The sequence below is a fragment of the Protopterus annectens genome, chromosome 6.part0, assembly GCF_019279795.1.
Source record: "Protopterus annectens isolate FY-2018-M chromosome 6.part0, PAN1.0, whole genome shotgun sequence".
Classification (NCBI taxonomy): Eukaryota; Metazoa; Chordata; order Ceratodontiformes; family Protopteridae; genus Protopterus; species Protopterus annectens.
The window spans coordinates 204,281,061-204,304,928 of record NC_056737.1 but is presented as its reverse complement, the minus strand read 5'-3'; the positions used below and the strand labels follow the sequence as shown (position 1 = coordinate 204,304,928).

The following is a 23,868-nucleotide window of genomic DNA, read 5'->3' as shown; positions in this document are numbered from 1 at the left end:
GGTACCGAAGGCATCGAACCCAAGGACGGAGCAGAGTCAATCCGAGCCGAGGCCCCGAGAGGGAGCGTCGGAACCGAAACATCGGTCCGACTCTCAGTCCTGGAACCCCGGATGGATCTTCGGCTCCGAGACTCCAGTACTGGATCCGACGGAGTCGAGGTGAACGGTACCGACCGAGAAAGGGACGGCTTTGGAACCGAGGGCTCCACAATCAGCAGGTCAGCCTCTCCCGGCTCCGAAGACTGAATAGGCCTTGGAGGAGGAACAGGTGGAGATAAGGGAAGGCCTTCGAGTCTCGACACCAGCTGGGAGGAGACCGAGATGAGCTTGGACAAGGCCGTATTCTCCATCAATTTCTGCACCACGCGGTCCACATCGGTGTCGGAGAGGGGCCTGGAAGAACGCGTCGAAGGAATCGAAGACTGAGCCGACCTCAAAAGTGCAGGAGGAGGGAGCTCCGTCACCGGTTCCAAGACTTGAGGCTCGGTAACTGACAACAGTTCAACACTCGGCCCCGAAGTCTGTGGAACCGGTGATCGAACTTTGAATGAAGAGCTCGGAGCCGATGACTTGGGCTCCGACGTCTTCGATTCCTTCGAGGATTTAGATGCCTGGTCTGATGCATCCAGAGCCTCTTGAAAAGTAGGTTTTAGAAGACCCCTATCCATAAGTTTCCTGCGCCTATCTGTCATGACCCTTCCACTGAATGAATGACAGATAGAGCAGTCTTCCTGCAGATGGAGAGGGCCAAGACAGTAGATGCAGGAACTATGATCGTCTGTGACAGACATCTTCTGTCCACATTGGCAACGTTTAAAGCCAGACTTAGCTTTTTCTGACATGGTAATAAATCCAGAAAACAGTGTACAATCCTGTAATTAATGTCAAATCCAGAGAATAAGTCAAATCCAGTTAAGGGTGGGGTAGGCCCCGAGGGAACTCAAAAGTATATAAAGTATATAAAACTTATATACGGACCCGAGAAACCCTCGATACACTATTCAGACATACAAACACTCAATCTGAAATATTTGAATACAAAAAACTAATGAAAGAATTATAGAAAATATCAATCTTAGCTTTCAGGTGGTCCGAGCTCAACAAAATGATGCAATCTTTGCAGCGGCAAACTAGATCTGAGGTAAAGGTAGAGGGGGATTGTGGGAGTTAGGTTGGTCTCGAGCTTCTTCTCGATGCAGAGCTTTGTCAAGCGGCCGACACGGAGCTGAGGATCGGCTCCGAACCCAGGTGTAAGAACAAACGGCGAGATTGAACACTCTCACATCAATACTTTGAAGCATCACACAAGAGAGTTACAGGTTTCTGAACATCATAAATTCTCAGTGCGGGAGACTGGCAATTTCCTGTTTCAGAATGTCAAAAGCTTTTTGGTGGTCCAACCAGGACTAGTTTACATTTTTGTATGTCAACTCACATAACTGTGCTGAAAGCTCACTCAGGTCTGGGATGAACTTTCCTAAATAGTTGACCACACCAAGAAAAACGTTGTGAAGATGTGACATTTTCTGGAACTGGCATCTCAAGAATTGCTGCTTGCTTAGACAGATCTGGTTGTAAGCCAGAACTGGTAAACAAGTGACCCACATAAGTAAGTTCTTTCAGTTTGAATTTACATTTCTGAGGATTCAGTTTAAGATTGACTTTGTGTGTGTGGTCTAGAACTTTCCTAAGATTTCTAGCATGTTCAACTTTGCCATTGCCCCCTACAATAATGTCTACTATAATAGTCCATGGATAACCAGAAAAAATTTGTTCCATCGCACAATGAAATACCTCACTGGCAGAATTTATCCCAAATGGCATTCTCAAGAATATATATCTACCAAATGGTGTACTGAAAGTGGTTAACAATGAAGATTTGTAATCCAGTGAAATTTGCCAATAGGAACATTTTGCATCCAAGACTGAAAAATCAATGGCATTAGGCATGAGTGTGGGTGATACTTCTACTGTGTGCAATGGATGATGACGCTTAAGTGTTTCTTTAAATCTCTCATATCAATACATATTCAAATATCATCTGAGCTACGACCGTGGAGGACACCCATTCAGTTAGTTCTTTTACTGGAGTCATTACACTTAAACTCATCATTTTGTCTAGCTCTGCTTTTACTTTGCTCTGCATTGCTACCAGAACCTTTCATGCTGGTCTGAGAACTTGGCTTACTTCATGGATTAACTTCATGAAATATGCGACTGGAAGTTTTCCAAGCTAGTCTTTGAAAATATCAGCATATTCACAAAATATTTTGTGTAAAACTATCGTTGTTGTTAAGACTTGTATGGTGGACCTCTTTATTAAATGAAATTATTCCCATTCTCAAACTGTCTGTGAGGCCTAACAATGAATGCAGGTGTCTTTTGACTACGTACAACTGCAAGTCACAACTGTTCCCAGAATAATGGCATGTGAAAACTACTGCACCATCAGTTTGAATCTTTTCACCACCATAAGCAACTAGTTTTGCACACTTTGCTGAAACAAACTTCTCACCAGCTTTTACTTTGGCAAACATTTGTGCTGATATAACATTGCATTTAGATCTAGTGTCTACTATAAGCTCTACAGGTGCCTCTGATTGGTTGAAGTTCTGTCCATTCCTTTGGTACCAACAGGAAAATCTCTTTCATTTGGCTATGTAAGATTTTTGAATGGTGGGTCTCCTAGCTTTCTGGAGAATCTTAACATCTTCAGAAAAATGGTGACTGCAAAGAATTAAAACCCGACCATCCACAGAGTTACATTTAGGGATGACAGACTGGGGTGAAGCAGTAACCCTTTTCTGTTCTGTGATGAAATCCACTTGCTGTGGCAGTTTGTAGAGCTTGCCCCTGACTAGAAGAAAAAGAGGAGGGAACCAGTGCTGTCTTGGCCAAAAATTGCTGGCAAGAGTTTTGGTGCTTCTTTTTGGGTCATTAGAAGATCTTTTGGAATGAGAGGTAGTGGAGGGAAGGCAGAGAAAGGAACTTCCCTGTCCACTGAAAAGTGAAAGCATCTGTCTTCCAAGTTGAGAACCAAGGATTCCTGGTGCAAAATAGTGGAACTTGTTTGTTGGTCTTTGAAGCAAACAGATTTATCTGAGGAGTTCCCCAACAGTGAAGGATGTCCTGGAAAACCTGTCTATTCAGGATGGATTCATGAGGGTCCTCCAAGGACCTCCTTAAAGCATCAGCCAACACATTGTCCTATGATGGGATTATGTGACAGAGTGAAATGCTTTTCTGGGTGGAAAAGTCCCAGGCTTTCTGTGCCAGTCTGCACAAATGGTAAGATCAAGTCTTTCATTTCTTGTTTATGTGCCACATTACCTTTGTGTTGTCTAAACACTTGCAGGGTACCTGGTTTCTAGAGATGTGAAAAGACAAAGTGCTTGAATGAGAGCCCTCCTTTCTATCATTTTAACGTGTTCCTTCAGTAGCACTGGTTGCCATCTGCTCTGTACTCAAATGCCTATCCAGCCCCCCCCCCCACCATGCCTTGTCCAAGGCATGTGTTTATTTCATGAACTGCGGCTGGAAAAGTGGAGGGAAGCCCTGGGTTGAGCCTCACCTGATCCTTCCAGCATAAGATTTCCCTTCTGAAACAGGGTAGAAGGGGAATCACTATGTCTAGAAGGTGGAAAGCGCTGAGACCAAACTGTTTACAGGCACCACTCTATTATCCTCATATGCAATCTGGTTAGGGGAAGCACTGGGATAGTAACTGCCATGAACCGTAGTGCTCTTTGAATACCCCTGGTTGACTGAAGGAGGCAAGACTGTGGAAGTAGTTTGTAAGGTGCTGCACCTTTTCGAGGTAAGTAGGCCTGCATTCTTTTAGTGTCCAGCTTGCAGCCCAGAACATCTAGCCCCTGAGATGGCTGCAGTAAGGATTTTTTGTAGTTGATCATGAATCCCAAATGAGATAGGAGAAAGAGGGTGAACTGGAGAAGCTGCAGGGGAATTTGTGGTAAAGAAACCTGGAATAACAACTCATCTAAATAGGGAAAAATCTAAATTCCCTAAGTTCAGCTGAAGCCCATCACTTGCGGCAGACATCTAGGGGCTGTGGAAAGTGCAAAACGTAAAGCAGTAAACTGAAAATGAGATGACCTAGTACAAAACCTAAAGAATCCCCTACAAGGGGACCAAACTGGTATAAGGAGGTAAGCATCCTTTAGATCCATGGATACTAGAAAAGCCTGAGTCAGGACAATAGACAGCAGTGTGCGCAGTGAGAGGATTTTGAAATCTGGCACTTTTAAGAAGATGTTTAGCAAGGAGAGATCCAGTAGGGGTCTCCACTGCTGCTCTTTCCTTGGCACTAAGAAAAGTATGGAGTAAAACCCATTTCCCACAAATTCTTCTGGTACTGACACTACTGTGCCTTGTGCATGCAGTTCCTGTAAAATGGGTGGGCTATGACAATTAGAGAGGGAATCTGTATCCTTTACTTGGAATAACAGTGTTTTGTGAAAGATGGCACTCCTTTTGTCTGTGTTGATCTTTTCCCAGGTAGAAATAGACTATGTCAGCCTTTTTTGAAAGGAGCAGGCAGTTGAGAGATGATTTAGAAAGTAACATAGATTGTGTCTCCCAAAGGGAGGCCTCTCAGATGAGGCAAGCATCTGTGGTTAATATGATAATCTCTTGCTGAGAAGCTTCCTCTGTTTCTGACTATTTCTAGGGTCCCCCCTCAAACAAAATGGTAGGTTTGTTTAGCTAATTACTCTGGTACTGAGGTACAGAGGTTAACAGAAGATGTCTGCAGTCCCTCATGGTTTTATCCTGCTCTTGAAGAGTTTTGAAAATGTTGGCAGCTTGGGACCCAAACAAGAGATTCTTGTCTAAAGAGGAATGCACTGTTTTTGCTTTCAAGTCCTCAGGAACAGGCTGGCTATGTAACCATGCATGCATATGGATTACAGAGCCAGTAACAGCTGCACTGGACAAGGACTCTACAGCATAACTACATTTGATGCCATGTACAGCCACTTGTGTAGCCTGATTAAGGACATTTGTTATTTAGAATTAGTATCCTGCAAATTCACCATTACCTTATTTAAGGAACGGAAAATGGATATCAAGTATTTGGTCATCTGGGTTTGTAATCAATACCCATGAATACCAAAAGTAGAAGTGGTATAAACCTTTTTCCCCTACTTATCCATAGCCTTGCTATCCTTGCCTGAAGTGACAGCATTGGCAAGGAGTTTAGATGGCTCATCAGACAAGTGGGAAACTGCAGACGGGGTCTGCCAAAGGTTTTTTTAAACAAAAACTTAAGATCAGGGACTTTATAAAATCTGTTGGGTCTTTTTGCAGCTGAAGGCTAGGAGTCAGGGTCAGTAGAAGTGGAATGAAAAACATCCAAAAAGCCTCAAGAACAGGAGGTACAGGGGACGGGGTTCAGGTGCCCATTTTCAATTTCAGATTTTAATACATAGTTCATTCTTCAGAGGAACACTTGTTTTCTACTTCCCATCTATTTGACAGTGCTAAGAGTTTTATCGTCTTTCAATAGCTTTAAAAGTCATTGAAACACTCCACTGTTTTTTTCCTCATCTTTATAACTGATAGTACATGGAGCAGATAAAGTTACATTCAATAAAAAGAATTAAGACTGGGTGCCACTGATCATAAGCCTTACATGTTCCTGATGTGGACATTGAACACTGGCAGTTGTTGAAATTTCTTTAATCATGGCACATCTCCAATGGGCCTCCAAGAGCAGTCTTTTCTTGGAACTAATGATAGTCTTGAGAAGAAAGAATCCCGTGCCTTTTTCCTGGTCTGGTTGTCTCGCTGGCTCCTTGCCTTTACTAGTTTCAGCAGCACAAGATTAGTCAAGTACCTGGGTTTCCACATTACCTTAGGGATAACTAGGGAACCATTTTTTTTTTAAATGAACTGTGACTTGTTCTCTTATCTCAAGATACCAAAGATGCATCCCGAGTCATTTTTCCCACTCTGAGATGCATACTCACTCAAGCCCTTATGTTTTGGGAAGGCACGGATGAAGGTGGTGTGTCGGGAGGGAAGCACTTCCTTGAATCACAACTGTCCCCTTGTCTTGAGGCTTTGCAGGCCTCACATTTTGGTTGCTTGTCATTCTCTCGGAATTGGGCTCTTTCCTTTATGCAGTTTGTCTCTGTGTTGCCTCTGGAGAATGAGAACATTTTTGTGGCACAGTTTCTACTGCCTGGGGCAGGCAGTAAAACATCCATAGCTCTCAAATGTCTATAACCAAAATGTGGAAAACTGCCTGTTATAATGGGGAACAAATGGTCAAAATGTGGAACACTTACTGACAATGTATTACATCTTTAACTAGGAAGCTCACTGCATGATTAAAATGTTATTTTACATTCTCTATACAAAGCTTGTTTAATGAATACGATTCAGTATTATATACTCTGTATATCGGTTAAAAAAACTCAAACAATGAATATGTGACAGATTCCAATGTGGAACAAAGAGGAGCATGTTTTTCTTAAGACTTATAACAACGTACACTTGGACAGGCACAGAAACGTCTGTCCTCCCCTTTTCATCCATTTTTTATAAGTATCTGTTCAGCTAAAGGTCCAAACAGCAGCTCTTCTAATGGAGCTTTGAGAAACAGAGCTTTAATGTATTTGCAGCCACTGGCATGTTCTCTCACTACTAGCATTCTCATGCGAGTCGCTTGTGTTATTTTTGTTTACTATGTTTATTCACTTATGCCTCCTGGGTCAAGCATTCAAATAAAAACAGACATTCAGCTGTCTACAGAACATAAAGTACAGTTGTTTAAGTAAACTAACCTTAACAGCAGATGATCGAATGACCCTGCTGCAGTAGCAATAACTATACAGGTTATATATCCTCTATAGGATAAAACAACCAAGAAGCTTCCAAACCTTCTGTGCACCTTCCACACATCCAAACTATCAGTCAGTTCAAGCCGAGGTGACTAAAAAGACCAAGCCCTCCAGAGCTTTCAAGCAAATAGACAGAAAGAGGATGAGCCCTGAAAAGACTATGCTGGGAACAAAAAAAAATGCCCACACCCTGGCATAAATAACACACCAAAAAAACAAAGGGGAAGGAGGAGGGAGGGAAATTATTTGTAAATGTACTGTTATGGTAAGTTTACTTACTAATCACTGCTGCAGTAGCTGTAGATTTATTGGAAAATTACCCTTGATTACTACACTTGGGAGAGAGAAAGTGAAAGGTCCAAGAGCCACTAGGGAATGGGCCTAGCAAAGCCTGATCTAGACCAACAGAAGTAACCAAGCTTCTAGTGCTTTGTCAAAGTATTTTACAGAAGACCAAGTTGAACCTCCTAGAATACTTCTAGAATCCAACCCTTTCCAAAAAGGTACAGATTAAGCCAAGACTCTGGTAGCATGGGCCTTGATCTTGCCTGGAATAGTTTTGTTGTGGTAAGTATAACAAAATGTAACAGCCTTAAAAAACAATTTGTAAATAGTTTGTTTTGAAACAGATTGTCCACTCTTCTTACCTTCACCAAGAAATTAACCACTGATCTGAAGATCTGAAAGATATCGGAGGACATTCAAGGTATGGAATTACCCATTCTTCCTCATTTTTAGATTCAGGAAAGAAAACAGGGAGACAGAAAGTTTGGCTTAAAGTACGCTCTGACACCAATTTAGGCTGATACACCATAAGAGCTAGCAACTCGGATACCCCACTTGGACAGGTCAGGGTAATCGGTAAAACTGTTTTCCATGTTAAGAACCTCAAATCAGCCACATTAGCTATTTCAAATGAAGCAAGTGTTAGATTCTCTATCACAACATTAAAATCCCAAAGAGGGGACACTGGTTTTCTTGTAGCAAAATCCGTTTTAAAAACATTTTGACATAAGAATGTATTTAAAGAGGAGGACCCATGGGCAAACATTCTGAAAAAAGAAGTTATGTACTCACCATAACATTCCATCTGAGTAGTTATATTTCATTTTTCTGCAACCTGTGGGTATTTGGATCCATATCGGATCCGAGCCGGCAACGTTTCAAGCATCTGTTCCTTGCTTCAAGCTCCTCCCCCTTAACCATAACCCATCACCATCTCCTACCTTCCCTCAGATCGAGTTTGCCACTACTCAATCAACAACTCAATTTTATCACAAACCTTGAACAGGTTCGGGGGAAGGAGGGCAGGACGGTTGCAGAAAAATGAAGTATAGCTACTCAGATGGAACGTTATGCGAGTACATAACTTCTTTATCTGAAGTAGTTAACTTCATTTTATCTGCAACCTGTGGGACAGAGTCCCCAGCTACTAAAACTGCTGGGAGGCCCTCATGGAAGGCTATTCCTGAGCACCGCAGAGCTGAAGGATGCTCTCCCTCTGGAGATCAAATCCAACTTATAATGAGAAATGAATATGTGACCTTGCCCAAGTTGCTGCCACACAAATATCATCCAGTGAAACCCTAGACCAAAAAGCAGAAGTCGCCATAGATCTGGTAGAATGAGCTTTAACAGGACCAGCCGGGGACAGACCTTTGTCTTTATAAATTTGCAAAACACATTGTGTAATCCATCTAGCTAAGGAAACCTTGGAGATGGCTTTGCCCAGAAAGGGTTTAGAGAAGGACACGAATAACTGGTCAGACTTATGAAAGGGCTTTGTTCTGTGTAAATAAAAATGAAGCTGTCTATGAACATCTAGCAAATGCAGCTTATATTCACCCTTGTTCTGAAAATTTGGAAAGAAAATAGGCAGGTCAATAATCTGGTTAATGTTTGATTCAGAAGCTGCTTTTGGTAAGAAGGAAGGGCTCGTGCAGAGCGAGACCCTGTCCTTATGGAAGATCAAGTAAGAGGCCACGGCAGACAAAGCTTGAATCTCAGAAACCCTCCTAGCCGACATAATGGCCACTAGGAAGGCTGTCTTCCAGGATAAGAACTTCAAATCTACTGATGCTGCAGGTTCAAAGGGAGGAACAACTAACGCCTGCAGAACCAAGGTAAGGTCCCAAGGAGGAACAGAGTCCTTAATCGAGGGGCGTAAAAGAAAAGTGCCTTTAAGAAAAGCCTTACACAGTCTCGAAGAGGCCAGAGCATTCATGTTTTCGCCAACATGGAAATTTGAGATAGCTGCCAGTTGCACTTTCACTGTGGAGGAACTAGACCCTTGTTGGAAAATATTGGCTAAAAAATCCAACGCCGCAGGAACAGGGGCTGCAAAGGGATCTAGGTTCCTCTGAGAAGCCCAAATAGAGAATAGTTTCCATTTGCTGCAGTCAATCTTCCTAGTGGAGGCCTTATGGGATGCCACCAGAATAGTCTTTTTCTGAAGATGAAAGACCGGGAGTCCTGGCAATCAAGGGAACAGGAGCAACCAAGCTGTCAGCTTGAGACTGTCCAGGTTGGGCGGACAAGTGCCTGAGGAATGAGAGACGAGATCCAAGCAAGGATCCAGAATCCAAGGAGGAGCTACAACATGAGACCAGAGGAAGGGGAACAACACCTGACGAGGCCAGAATGGGGCCATGATGATCACTTTGCACCCCAGTCAGCAAGCTTTATGAAGAAACCTCGCAATGAGAGTTAACAGGGGATAAGCATACACAGTAACCCGGGAGGTCAAGCATGGACTAGAGCATCTCTGGGGGGGATCCCTGGTGAGGGGATCAGGCGATGAACTCACTGCACTTTGTGTTGGAAGGAGATGCGAAGAGATCGCAGCAAGGCTGACCCCCACGCAAGGAAGATCTCCTCCGCTATCGATTCTTTCAGAGACCACTCATATGACATTAGAATAGCCTGACTCAATCTGTCCGCTAAAATGTTGGAGCGTCCCAGGATGTGCGTTGCAATTAGAAATCGACTGGTGGATATTGCCCACTCCCACACTCTCATGGCCTCGCAACAGAGAGGGTAAGATTTGGTTCCCCCCTGTTTGTTGATGTACCAAACAAAAGACATGTCTGACTGAACTGCAATCATCCCCGGGGGAAGAACAGTGCGAAAGGCTTGCAACGCTAAAAGCACTGCTCATCTCGATATGCACTCTGGTCTCAGTCTGGGGCCACGTGCCTTTAACCGTCCTCCCCAAATAATCCCCCTCCCACCTGAGCTGGGAGGCATCCGTGGTCACTGTGGCTGTGGGTGAAACGAATGGCCGGCCTGCTAAGATCTTTAGCAAATGGAGCCACCAGAGAAGCTGTGTCCTGCAGGCTTTACTGATTTGAACTGGATAGTCCATGAGGAGATTTAGCCAAGACCACTGTACTGCCAGAGTCCACTGAAGAACCCACATGTGAAGACGGGCACAGGGTAGGATTGAGGCTGCTGCGGCCATAGAGCCTTGGCTTGGAGAACGTCACCCACATTTGGTAGCCTGGGGCAAGGATCACTGATATATGGGCCCATAGGCTCTGGACCCTGTCTAGAGTTAGGAAGACTTTCAACTGGAGGGTGTCCAGCCATGCCCCGATAAAGTCCAAGATCTGCACCGGGTCCAAGAGGAACTTGGAAACATTGATAGTAATCACTAGCTGCATTGCAAGATGAAGGAAGGAGTCTCTGGCCAAGCAAAGAAGACACTTGGTTGAAGCAGCGAGGAGCCAATCGTCTAGGTAAGGAAATACCTGAATCCCATGAAGCCTCAGGTGAGCCGCTATGACTGCCATTACCTTGGTAAACACCCTGGGGGCTGTAGTGAGACTGAAGGGTAGGGCTCTGAACTGGAAATGATTGGCTCCCAGCCGGAAGAGAAGGAATCTCCTGGAGCTTCTGCGAATCTTGATGTGGTAGTAAGCATCCTGGAGGTCTATCGTGCACATCCAGTCACATTCTTGAAGATAAGGTAGAATGGACTGTAGGGTGACCATCCGGAATTTCTGCTTGGCTACAGCCAGGTTCAGGGCTGACAGGTCCAAAATGGGCCTGGGGTCCCCTGTCTTTTTTGGCACTAAAAAGAATCTGGAATAAATGCCTGATCTGGACTGATCTGGGGGGACTGGTTTGATGGCTTGTTTGCAAAGCAGCTTGGAAATCTCTAGCGCTGTCACCTCCCTTTGAGTGGGTGGGATATCTGGGAGGCTCTTTGGTTGGATGGGAGGGGTAACGAACGGGATGGTGTAGCCTCTGGATATTATTTGAGGCACCCAACAGTCCGCAGTTACAGACTCCTAAGCCATTGGGTGCAATGATAATCTTACCCAGACAGTCTGGGTAAGATTATCATTGCACCCAACAGTCCGCAGTTACAGACTCCCAAGCCATTGGGTGCAATGATAATCTTACCCAGACTGTCTCCAGAGTAGGACAGCCGGGCAACCCCTCAGGGCTGCTGCATGGGCCTGACCGAGAAGGTCTCCCTAGACCCAAAGTTCCTTGGCCCCCCCTCTGCCACTGGGGCAGCGTCTGTCTTGTCCCCCCCCTCTGCCTCTAGGGGACGAGTTGCACTAAGAGTCCCAGGAAAACTGTGATTTTCAGAACCACATCTTCTTTTGCCCTCTCTGATTCCTAGAAAAGGATCCTTGATGGCAGACAACTTCGTCCCGTCCTTTTCGGTCTGGACCAGAGTGTCACGTACCGGCGTCCCCAAAAGTGAAGAACCATCGAAGGGAGCATTTGTGAAAGCCACCTTGAAGGGGTCCACAAATTAACATAGTCTGAGCCAAGCGTGTCACCGCATAGCGACACCGGTCCCAGCCACCCTCGCCACTCCTTATGTGGCATGGGAAAGGAGACGCATGGACGTGTTCGATACTGATTTGAGAGTCGACATTTTCACGGAGAACCGACGCTTGTCCTCTGGCGACAAAGACTCTGGGGGTGACTCAGCGAACTCAGTGACTAGGTCTCGCTGCAGTTGTATGACATGTGCCAAATAATTCAGCGCACCAATGGAAAACATCACTGAAGAAAACACTCGCTTCCCAAATCGATCCACTGTCCTGGACTCCTTGTCCGGTGGGTGGACCAAGGAACTCTCCTGTGCCAGTTCCCTCTTGGTGGCTGCTGCAACCACCATAGCATCCACCGGGGATCCTTTGTACCAGGCCTGCCTGTCCGAGGATTGAGAGAGAATCCTGTCCGGGCATTTTGGTATTGGCTCTAGGGTGTCAGGCTCCTTCCATGCCCATGTGGTGTTAAGATCCGCTAAGGGATCTGCAGGAGGGGACACCCAGGATGTAGATGGACCTGTGCCAAAGGCCTCCAGGAACACTGACTCATCCGTAGAAGGTTTTGGGGCTGACCAACCTCCCCTCCGGTGAAGGATCTCCATGATGTCTCCAAAGGAGACATCCCTGGGTGGTGACCTGGGGGAACCTTCTCCATCTAAATCAGTGTCTTCTGTCAAGGACTCGGGGGAGTGCAGGTGCCTCCTTTTACATGGGTGCTTACGGGGAGACGTTATTCAGTGGGATTCTCTGAAGAGGGCTCGTGAGCCACAGAGGGTTCCCTCCAGGGGAACCGCCTGAGGTCCTCTAGCATGGGCTGTCCCTAGGACAAGCTGAAGTGAGTCGTAACCATATCCAAGGGAGCCTGGGTGGAATCAAAGGAAATAGGCTGGGGTCTCGATCCTTGGGAAGGAACCCTCTCCACCACGTCGAACGCCAACGGACAGCCTACCTCCTTAGCACCCAACAACAAGGAGGAAGCTCTCCCCGGGTCCACCGTGAGGATTGGGGCAGAGGCAGGAGTAGCCGGAGTTCCGAAGGAATGGCTCGGATCCGACAAAGTCAGACCCAAAGACACCTCTATCCCCTCGGATCAGACTCCCCATCCTCAGCCCAGAGAGTTGCTCGATATGAACTGGTCTGATGAGAGGAACTCAAGGTAATCACCAGCGTCGAGTTTGGAGGAACAGTCGGTGCAGAACCTCTGAAAATGCAGGCCATATCGGGGAAGGAGAAATTGTATGAAAAAAGGGCATGGAGGTCCCCCCTCTAGAGGGAGAGGGGCCTGGCAAGACTCCCATTTGGATTTGGGTCTGAATAAATCTCATCATCCTGACCATATCCAACTCAGATAGACTCCAAGTCAAGCGAGAGGAGGCGACAGACTCGGATCTGGCAGGTCACTGCCACGACCTAGATGAAGGCCTCGGATCCAAGGGCTCCGTCGGCTCCGGGAAGAACCTCAGGGAGTGGAGCCGAGGAGATGTAGGTCTAGACACTTTAGAAGGTGGGCTAGGGAAGGGCTCCCACTCTGGAGACTGCTTGCAGGGCCTCCCTCCCTTATCTCTGTCCTTATTCCTCTTGTCCTTTCCCTTTAGCCTCCCCTTCAACAGGTCTAATGGGAGGGCGAGTCCCAGCCTGAGAAGGGGGGGGTTGCGCAACTGCTGGAGGAGCTAAGGCCAAGGCCGATGCATCCAAAGAGGAAACAGGTAGAAGGCCCTTTGCAACCAGTTTGGCCTTCCATTCCTTTAAGGCCCTGGGGTTAAACCCGGCGCACACGCTGCACTGAACGGAAAAATGGGGAACACCCAGGCAAATAACATACAGAGTGTGGTCATCGGCCCGTGAAAGCTTACGGCTGATCAGCCATAGTACTAACACACCCAGCCAACCTATTTAAAACCAACACTGTAACACACACAATTAAGGGGTAGGGAAGACCTTACTATACTACTTTACCACAAACTTTTTTTTTTTTTTGTATAAAACCGACGAACAGCAAAAGGGGGAGGTAAAAGGAAAGTACAGTTTTGTACCTACCATAAATGTAGATGTCCGATAGGAATGCATCTGCAGTCATTACAAATGGGTTGTCCTGTTGTCAGGCAGCCCTTCGGTCGGCCGGATTCCAAAGTCTGGGTCTGGCCTCGGCTGGTGTCGCACTTCACCTGACGTCATAGCTGCAGTTATTCGGGTATAAAGGCATCAGCCGACGCCATTTTCCTCAGTGTTTCTTGCCCCAGATGCCAGGTGCCCTCTTGGAAGGCTAAATTTGGATAAATGCCAATGATTCCAAATAGTAGAGAGCAAACACAAAAATAAGCATGTATGTACATATATACAAACAAATACACCATAATAGATCCCCCCCAAGCTAGCTGAAGGCTGGCAAATACCCTAGGAGTACCTCAGAGGGGAAGGTGGGTGGGTAATCCTGACTGCAGATGCATTCCTATCGGACATCTACATTTATGGTAGGTACAAAACTGTACTATGTCCTTCAAGGATGCATCTGCAGTCATTACAAATGGGTAGAATACCATAGCTAAACAAGGGAGGAGGAAAGAGTAGAGATTATGGTGTAGCTAGGATCCCTTGCAAAACAGCAGTGGCAAAACCTGCTCGGGATCTAGAGTATAAAGGTAAATTGTAATGCTTGGCAAATGTATGCACGGAGGTCCAAGTAGCAGCCTCTATAATGTCCTTGGTAGCCACTCCTCGTAAGAAAGCTGTGGTAGTGGCTGTAGCCCTTGTGGAGTGAGGCCTGATGTTCTCTGGGGTTTTCTTTCCATGGTAGGAGTAACAAAATCTAATGCAATTTCCTATCCATTTGGAGATTGTCTGTTTTGAAATTGGTTTTCCTTCCTTTCCTGTGGCATATGCTACCAGAAGCTGGTCAGTTTTTCTATTGGACTTAGTCCTGTCCAGGTAGTAGCGTAACTGTCTGTGTACATCCAAGGTATGCAAAAGTCTTTCTCCCCTGTTCTGTGGGTTTGGGAAGAATGTAGGTAGGTGGATAGCCTGATTTAATGACACTCTGGATACCACCTTAGGCATAAATGTAGGATTTGTTCTCATGGACACTTTATCTTGATGGAAGATCAGGAAGGGTTGCACTGCCATTAATGCCTGTAGTTCAGAGACCCTTCTTGCTGAAGTTATTGCCAGCAGGAAAGCAGTTTTCCAGGATAAATATTGTAATTCTGCTGTTGCTGCTGGCTCGAAAGGAGGGAGTGTCAATTTTTCTAGCACAAAGTTCAAGTCCCATGCTGGCAATGGTGGTTTCCTGGGAGGTTTTACATTTTTAATTCCTCTCAGAAACTGTCTGAGCAGGGGATGAGAGAAGACAGGAGGATCCAAGCTGTATTGTGCTGAAATAGCTGATGCATGTATCTTGATGGAAGAATAGGACAGGCCTGTGTGGAAGAGCTCTGCCAAGTATTCTAGGATGTTGGCCATGTTTACCCGAGTCACATCTTCTCCCTTTGCAGTACTCCAAATGAGATATCTTTTCCATTTTGCTGCATAATTCTTTCTTGTTGAAGGTCTGCGAGCCTCCAGGATTATGTCTTTAACCCTTTGGGATAAATTTGGGTTATTTTCTGTTATGTAATGTTCCAGGCAGTTAGCTGCAGAGTTTTCAGGTTTGGATGCAGGATGTTGTAGTTGTTCTGTGTTAACAGTAATGGGATTAGGGGTAGTGTCCATATTTGTTCCCGAGACATGCTCCTCAGCAATGGGTACCAATGTTGTCTTGGCCAGTCTGGAGCTATCAGGATGATCCTTGGACGGTCCTCTTTGATCTTCAGAAGCACCTTGTGCATCAAAGGAAGTGGTGGAAATGCGTATGCTGTCAGGTTTTTCCAACTGAAAGATAGCGAGTCCACCTTCCAAGCAAGTGGGTGGTACGTCCTTGTGCAGAATTTCTTTAGCTGGTGATTGAATGGGGATGCAAACAAGTCTATTTGTGGTAATCCCCATTCCCTTGTGATGGCTTTGAAGATGTCCGGATGAAGCATCCATTCGTGGGCATCTGCGGTTGTTCTGCTTAATATGTCTGCTAGAATGTTTTCTTTTCCCGGTACAAAAATTGCTTGTAACTGAATGTTGTAGCTCAGGGCCACATCCCATAAGTCCAGTGCCAGCCGGCATAGAGGATATGAATGGGTGCCTCCCTGTTTGTTGATGTACCACATAACTGTGGTGTTGTCTGTCCTTATCATCAACTGACCTTCTTGGAGAAATGGTCTGAATGACTGGATTGCCAATTTTACTGCCAGCATTTCCTTTAGATTTATGTGTAGGCGCAGCTGGTCTTGAGTCCATAAGCCTTGTATGCACTTGCCCAGCATGTGTGCCCCCCAACCGAGGTCTGAGGCATCTGTCGTGATGGTTTGGCTTGGTTGGCTGTTGCAGAAGGGCAATCCTGCGTTTGATTGACAGGCCTGAGCCCACCATAGGAACTCTTGTTTCAGGCATGGGATTATTGGAATTTTGGTTTCTAGGCTGTGCTTGTGTTGGGACCACAAATTCCTTAGGTACCACTGTAGCTTTCTCATATGCAGTCTTGCGTGAGGGACCAGAATTATGCAGGATGCCATGAAGCCTAGAGCCTGCAGTACTTTTCTTGCAGTTAGGTGGTTCTGCTTTGTTAATGCCAAGAAGTAGAGAGGTAGTTGCTCTTTCTTTTCTCCAGTTAGGAATGCCATTTGTTTTGATGTGTCCAGCTCTGCACCCAGAAAGGTTATTCTTTGGGATGGAATCAGCCTTGACTTTTTTATATTGACTGTATATCCCAAGGCTTGCAGCAGGTAAATGACTCTTTGTAAGTCTTCTGCTAGCTTGCTTTTGTTGTCCGCTTGTATCAGGCAGTCGTGCAGGTAGAGATAAATTTGGATTCCCTGAAGTCTGCAATGAGCAATTACTGATGCCAGGCATTTCGTGAACACTCTGGGCAGTAGATAAGCCAAAGGGCAATGCTGAAAATTGATAATGCTCTGATCCTGCAAGAAATCTGAGGTATCTTCTGCAAATTGGTCTTATGGGGACGTGCAGGTATGCCTCCTTGAGATCTAGAGTTACCAGCCAAGACTCCTTGCCCAGCATGGGAAGAAGCTGCTGTAGGGTCAGCATTTTGAATTTTGGAACAATAAGGAATGTGTTTAAAGCGGACAGGTCTAGAATGGGTCTCCATTTCTTTTCTTTTCTTGGTACCAGGAAGAGTCTGGAGTAAAATCCCTTTCCTTGCTCCATAGATGGTACCTTTTCCACAGCTCTCATTCTTAATAGCTGAGATATTTGTTTTAGAGCTTCTGTCCTTTGAGTAGGTGGTAGGTTTGGCATTCCTCTCTTCCCTGGTAGAGTATGGAAATGGAACCTGTAACCTTGGTCTATAGTTTGCAAAATCCATTTTTCCCTTGTGATGCAATGCCAGTTTTTGAAAATAAGGTTAATTTTCCTAAGGGTGCTTCTAGTTGTTCCCTGGTAGGCGGTGCCACTGTCAAGTCACTGTGATTGAGGTGTTGTAGTGGTGGTGGCTGCGTCCGTGCCTCGCTGGTTGTTACCTTGCCATTGGCGTCCCCTGTAGGCACCCCTGGATTGGTTTCTGTCTCTTGAACGCCTATTCCTGCCTCTCTGAGCCTTTGAGGAGTCCGGAAAGGACCAATTCTTGGAGGGCCAGTTCCTGCTAAACCTTGGAGGTTGAACCTGTAAGAAATCTTTCACCGTTTGTACAGATTTCGCCTTCTCTTCCATCTTTTTTAGTACCTGCTGAGCAGGGGAACCAAATAAATTGTCCTTGTCCATGGGTGCATCCAAAGCTTTGATTTGACATGGTCTGGTAATGCCTGTTCTTTCAACCATGCATGTCTCCTGATAACTGTGCCAGTCATGGCTGATCTAAAGGAAGCCTCCAGTGCATCATAGCCACATTTTAAAGAATGGTTACTAACCTGCTGTATGTTATGTACCATTTCCTGAACATATTTTTTATCTAAAGATTCTTCAGAGGAAAGCTTTTTAGTTAACTGGTCAAGCATAAACTCTTGATATTGAATCATATGAAATTGGCAGTTCAAAGCCCTAGCTGACAAGGTAGCAGAAGTGTAAACTTTTACCCCATCTCTAAGGACCTGGATTCCTTTTCAGAGGGAGGGGTTTTAGTAGAAGTAGCAGCTACAGCTTTAGGGCCCTGGGCGATAGTCTCTGGATCTGCAAAAGGAGCCTTGTATAAATGGTGATGAGTGTCCGGGACCCTGTAGAACCTATCGGGCTTAGCAGGAGCCGGAGGTAATGAATCAGGAGCAGTGCAAGCATCATTAAATGCATCATCTACAACAGAAAGAACTGGAGGTATAGCTAAAGGCCTATGTTGTGGCAAATGTAGAAAGGTTCTAAGCCTTTTTCTGGAGTCTGAGAAATCTTGGCCCTGCCACTGAAATTGTTCCCTCATAGCATGCAAGGTTTCCCCAAAGGAAAATTCCTCAGGTGGAGAGGCTGAAGGAATGGACTCTTCCGCATCAGAGTCTTCGTAAGGAGAATAAGAAGCCTCAGGAAGGTCTGTATGTTCTGATTCATCAGAGGAACCATCAGTGGATACTGGTTCAGGGGGCTCTGCTCTAGGTCTCTTTTCTGGAGGTGGGAGAGAAGACCTGTCTGGATGAGGCTGGGATCCACGAATTAAAGAAATTAAATCCTCAGCCAAAGAAAGCATATGAGAGCTAGTGCTGGGCCTGTGTGATGGGGGTTTGGCAGGCACAGTTTTTGAAGCTTTAGCTGCTTTAGCCCTGGCAAAGGCCTTAATAGACATGGCTGCAGGAGGCCTAGCAGCTCCACGTGCAGGGGTTGAAATATCCAGGGGAATTGTGTCTGATAATTCCTGAGAAACCGCAACAGAAGGCTGGATTTCAGAAGCTGATTCTACCAGGTTAGAGGAGGCCTCGGTAGAAGGCATGGTTTCGGCTGGAGAAAGAACCGCTTGCTCGGTTTCGGCCGAAACCGAGACACTCGCGGTTTGCTTAATCGTGGTTTCGGCCGAAACCGCTGACCGCGAGTGTCGGTCTTTTTCTTTTCGTTTTTTGTAAATTTGCGTTCGGAGGATCCGACGGCATAATGTAGGCAAAATCAGAGCCGAAAATTTGTTCAGCAAACTCCGACCGACGTCTAAGCGTCCGTCGGTTAAAAGAAGCGCAGGCTAGACAAGCTGCTACGTCGTGGTCTGGGTAGGAACAATGTATACAGTAGGAGTGGAAATCTTTATGAGGTATTTGTTTCCCACAAGATAAACAATTATTCACTTTCTCTGACATCGGCTGAGGCAAGAAAGAGTCCCCAACGGGGTACTTAGCTTTTTAGAAGTCTTCAAAGTAGTATTCGGTAGTAGTAATCTCTGGATCTGACCGACCGGCCCTTTGCGAACAGCTTCTGCTTCGGGCGCCACGCGGCAAGAAAGACTGAGGAAAATGGCGTCGGCTGATGCCTTTATACCCGAATAACTGCAGCTATGACGTTGGGTGAAGTGCGACACCAGCCGAGGCCAGACCCAGACTTTGGAATCCAGCCGACCGAAGGGCTGCCTGACGACAGGACAACCCATTTGTAATGACTGCAGATGCATCCTTGAAGGACATCTAAACAATCACACACACACTCACTATAAAGAGAAAAAAAAGTTTGACCAAAGTCACTTACAAACACCCAACACTTAGAGCTACAGAGATCATGATGCTGATGCACGATGCAGCAAACAAGGTTTGAGGGAAGGTGGGAGATAGTGATGGGTTATGTGTAAGGGGGAAGAGCTTGGGGCAGATGCTTGAAAAGTTGTCAGCTCGGATCCGATATGGATCCAAATACCCACAGGTTGCAGATAAAATGAAGTTAACTACTTCAGATGGGCTGACATCTGATAAATGCATCCTGACAGAGGAGTAAGAAAAGCCATCTGACAGTAACCTGTACAAATATTGTAAAACCAGAGAACAACTAGCCCTGGATGGATGCTAGTTATGTTGTTGGCACCAACTAGAAAATATTTTCCATTTACTATTATATAATTTTCTAGTAGCCTTTCTTGCCTCATTTAGTACCTGCTGCACATCATCAGTAAATAGATGCCTAAAAGGAATCAAGACCCTATCATTTAGGTAGTCAACTGAAGTTGTTTGGGGTCAGTGTGTGTCAAACCCTCCTGTTTTTGTGCGAGTAGATTCAGCCTGCAAGGAAGCTTGTGGTAATTGCCCCTGGCCATTTACAAAAGAAGACAGAACCATGTTTATCTGGGCCAGAAGGAAGTCATCAAAATGATCTTAGGGGATTCCAAGTATCCTAGACATCAGTGGAAAGGGTAGAAAAGCATACAGGAACATTCCTGTCCAAGGAAAAGAAAAGGCATCGGTCTTCCCCGAAATCTTGGACAGAGTCCTGGAGCATAATCTTGCAATTGACTGTTCTGACAGGAGACAAATAGCTATACTTGAGGAACTCAACACATATGGATCAGGTCTTGGAAAATCCCCCAATATATTTTCTATTTGTGAGGACCTGCACTGGTCCTACTCAGCTTGTCTGCCACACAGTTCTTATCTGACGGAATGCAGGATGCTTTCAGGATGAGACAGTGCTGTGACGCTACATCTCCAGGTAACATAGCTAGTCTGCAAAATAAGTACAGCTTGCTGATGTACCATATGACTGTGGTACTGTCGTAAACTACCTGAGGAGGTCCAGGGCCCAAAGATGACACAGAGCTGAGTGCACAAGATGAGGGCAAGCATTTCTTTTATATTTATGTGCTTGGATCTGTCATTGGTGTCCCAAACACCTTGACCTTGTATCCCTCCTGAAGCTACTCCCCAAGCAGAGTCTATGGTATTTGTGGCGGGACAGATCTGGATTTAAGAATATTTGCTGTCTCCAACAAGTGATTTCTCTTCTGACAAACGCCAGCAATGGGATTTGAAAAGACAAGAGATGCTGGTGCTGGGGCAAGAGAAACTTCAAATTACATTATATCTTTCACATGTGGAGTCTTGCAAAGGGCATTATGAGAATCACAGATGCCATAAGATCCAAAATCCTGATTTATTCTCTAACAGTGACCAAAGTCTGAGGGATGTGATAAGCACCTTTTAAATACAGTGTTACCAGGAAAGTTGAATGAGGAAGAAGAGTTAACAGACTGCAAAGTGATACCATTTTGAATTCGGGCACGATCACAAACAGATTAAAAAAAAAAGATCTAGAACTAGTCTTTCTTTGGCACTAAACACCCATGAATATAAACCTTTACCCACCTGGGAAGGAGGAACTGGATCTATCACTCCCTGGGACAGCATGTAATGAAGGACAAGTGCAAATACGAGTCTGTTCAGGTGGAGCAGGAATTACCCCATGGAAAAGAGGAATTTCCACCCACTGCCCTCTGTAACCTTGATGAATGATCTTAAGAAATCATTTATCTGAAACTATCTGTTGCTGTAGAAAAAAGTGGAGATTCAGCATTTCTGGAAGGGAAATGGGGCTAACAAGGTTGCAGGCTGGGATGGGGGGGTGGTCTCTTCTGACTTACTGGACTGTCCTTGGTGTGGGAGATTACAGAATTCTTTTTGGATCCCCCTTATCACTTCTTCTAAAATGACCATTTGCCTGTATTTTGTTGTGACTGTTTATTTTGTTTTTTGACAAAACTGATGAGAGGTTAGAAAATCCCTTAGAAAATTTAGAAAAGGAGGGATGAAAAATCTTAAGAGACTCCCTGAATCAACTTACCCCTTTCATCACACCATCACCTCTGCACCAGGAGGGATCAAAAACTAAACCTCTATCAAAAGGAGAATTTACATTCTGATTTTATCATCATCTAGGAGATTCTGAGAATGTAGTCACATAAACATCCTCAAAACCTTACCAGTGGCCATAGTCCTAGAAGTATCAATGGTCATACATACAATGCACACAATGAGTAGTGGCTTATACAACTGAAAAAATTACATTACTTAAAACATATTTTTTTTCGCAAGAAAGAACTGCAGACAAAACATTTATCATACTTTCACAATTAGTCAGAGCAAACTTTAACATACGAGAATGACAATTCAAAATTCTGAAAATGAAAGTTGCAGAAGCATGCTGTTTTTACCCCATACTTATCAATCATCTTCCCATGCTTATCAGATAGAAAAGGATGGGAAGTAACAAAATTAGGATTAACCAAAGCTACAGCTGCAGGGTCAGATTTAGAAGTGTGTGTAAAAATGTTAACGATTGAGGAACTTCCTACATCCGGATCTGCCTTTTTAGGGGCAGCTGGTCGACTATCAGGAAACCTGCAGGAAGTAAACAAGAGACATCCTCCAAAGCTAACAGAACTGGTGGAATGGAAATTCCTTCTGTAACAGCCCACAGCATTTTCTTATGGACTGAAAAACCTCGGCATTCTTCCAGTGAAAACACATTCTGGAAATAAACAAATAGAAACCCCACAGGTAGAATCAGAAACTGAGCTCTCTTCTGAGTCTGAATCAGAAATCTGAAGAAAAAAACTATCTGTCTATCTTCCTGTCTGGATTCAGAATTTTGACTCTTCAGGAAAAGATGTATTCCTCTTTATTTTACCAGAAACTACTTTATAAGGATCAAGAGCATGAATTAAACCCTAAGCCAAAACCAATAAACTACTCCTGTCCAAGAAAATTTGAGAAGCATATACATATTTAGTTTTCTGTTTCTTTTTGACAAGAAAAATGGAGCCAACAAGGTTATTAATGGCAGAAGCAGCAGTAGCTTCTCCAAAGATGGCAACAATATTCTGATAAAACAGGGAATCCTTCCCTGTTCCCTCTCTCAGTGCTGACAACAGTGGCTCTCCCTTGCCATTTAGGGGATCCCAAAAGCCACAGAGAATATGGCTAACTCCCAGTTTATAGTGGCTGTAGGTACAAAATTAGAGGGATCCGGAGTAAAAGGTGAGTGGTCTGAAGAAAAAAAGCTATGTTCACAGAAGAGTCATCCACCTGCAGTTTAGGCAAATTGCTAGTCTGCTGTAGTGGCAAAGGCTGTTTATTTAACTTTTTTCTTTTTGTGGCTAGAAGGACCGACCATGGAAACAGAAATTTTTTCCACTGGCAAGACAAAACTGGTGCCTCTTTCCTTGTGAAAGCAAACAGTAAAAGTCTGTCTTTAAACGTTGCTCGTTTCTCAAAAATACAGTAAAAAGCACTTTAAATACTTTACCAGCCCCAAAAAGTAAGACAAACATAACTTCACAGAAAACATGGCTTTCAATTACTTTAAACAACTTTTAAACTGAAAGCAAACAAAGAGCACGCCCGTTTAAAAGTGCAATACAGTCTCCTGGTAGTTAGTTAAAACACATACTCATATCTTTAAAATAGCTTTTCTTAACAGGAAAGTATTAACCAGTATGATGAACATGTTGTAAAATCTTTACAGGAAACCGTTAACATGCTCTCAAGTTTTATAAACTGAAGACTGTGCTTTCTTGCAGTAAATGACTATATGCCATACCTCTAAAACCATACCAAAGTACTTGGATCTTCCCAGTTTTGAGGCTAAAATAATGGGGTGCCACGAATCCCCGAGTGGCCCCTTCAAATCACGATTTTTTATTTATGTACAATTTTTTCCAGTAATGTTGACGTCATCCTGTGTTGTCATCAATGGGCTTGGGCGTGCGTGATAATATCAGCATCATGAGACCATGCCTGACCCTTGTCTGCCTGCAAAAGACAGCTTTTAAAAAAAAAAAGGGGTGTTTTATGGCTCCAGCAGGCCCGCCCACAACTTGCAGCAGCTAATGAGAGGATGACGTTGCATCAATGCACCTAAATTAGAATCTGAAGTTCTGAACTTGTAGAGGCTATCCTTTGTGCACTGCTGACCGAAGAAGCAGGAACAGTTTGGAAAAGACTAATGGCTGTGTGTGCAAGTGAGATGCAGTTGTACTGTTGGAGACAAGGAGGCTGCTGTGACAAAGACTGGACAAGAGCTGGTGTAAAACAATTGCACTGACTGCCACGGATGGCACTAAATGACAACACCTGGACGGGAAGTGTCTGCAGCAGCAGGGAAGAGTGATACTAATATCATTGCTTGTCTGTTTTTCAAAGGATCTAGTGAAATATTTTTGTAAGGTGGGGGAGTAAAACATGATTACAATGAGCGGAGGGGAAGTGGTCTGCTCGGGCTAGCTCAGA

At 44.8% G+C, this 23,868-nt stretch overlaps 1 protein-coding gene across 4 annotated transcripts in view; it reads right to left on the bottom strand.

Annotated features, from left to right (window-relative positions):
- Window positions 1-23,868, bottom strand: part of FUT8 (fucosyltransferase 8) — a 2,643,272-nt gene that overhangs the window by 1,445,373 nt on the left and 1,174,031 nt on the right. The window lies entirely within an intron of this gene.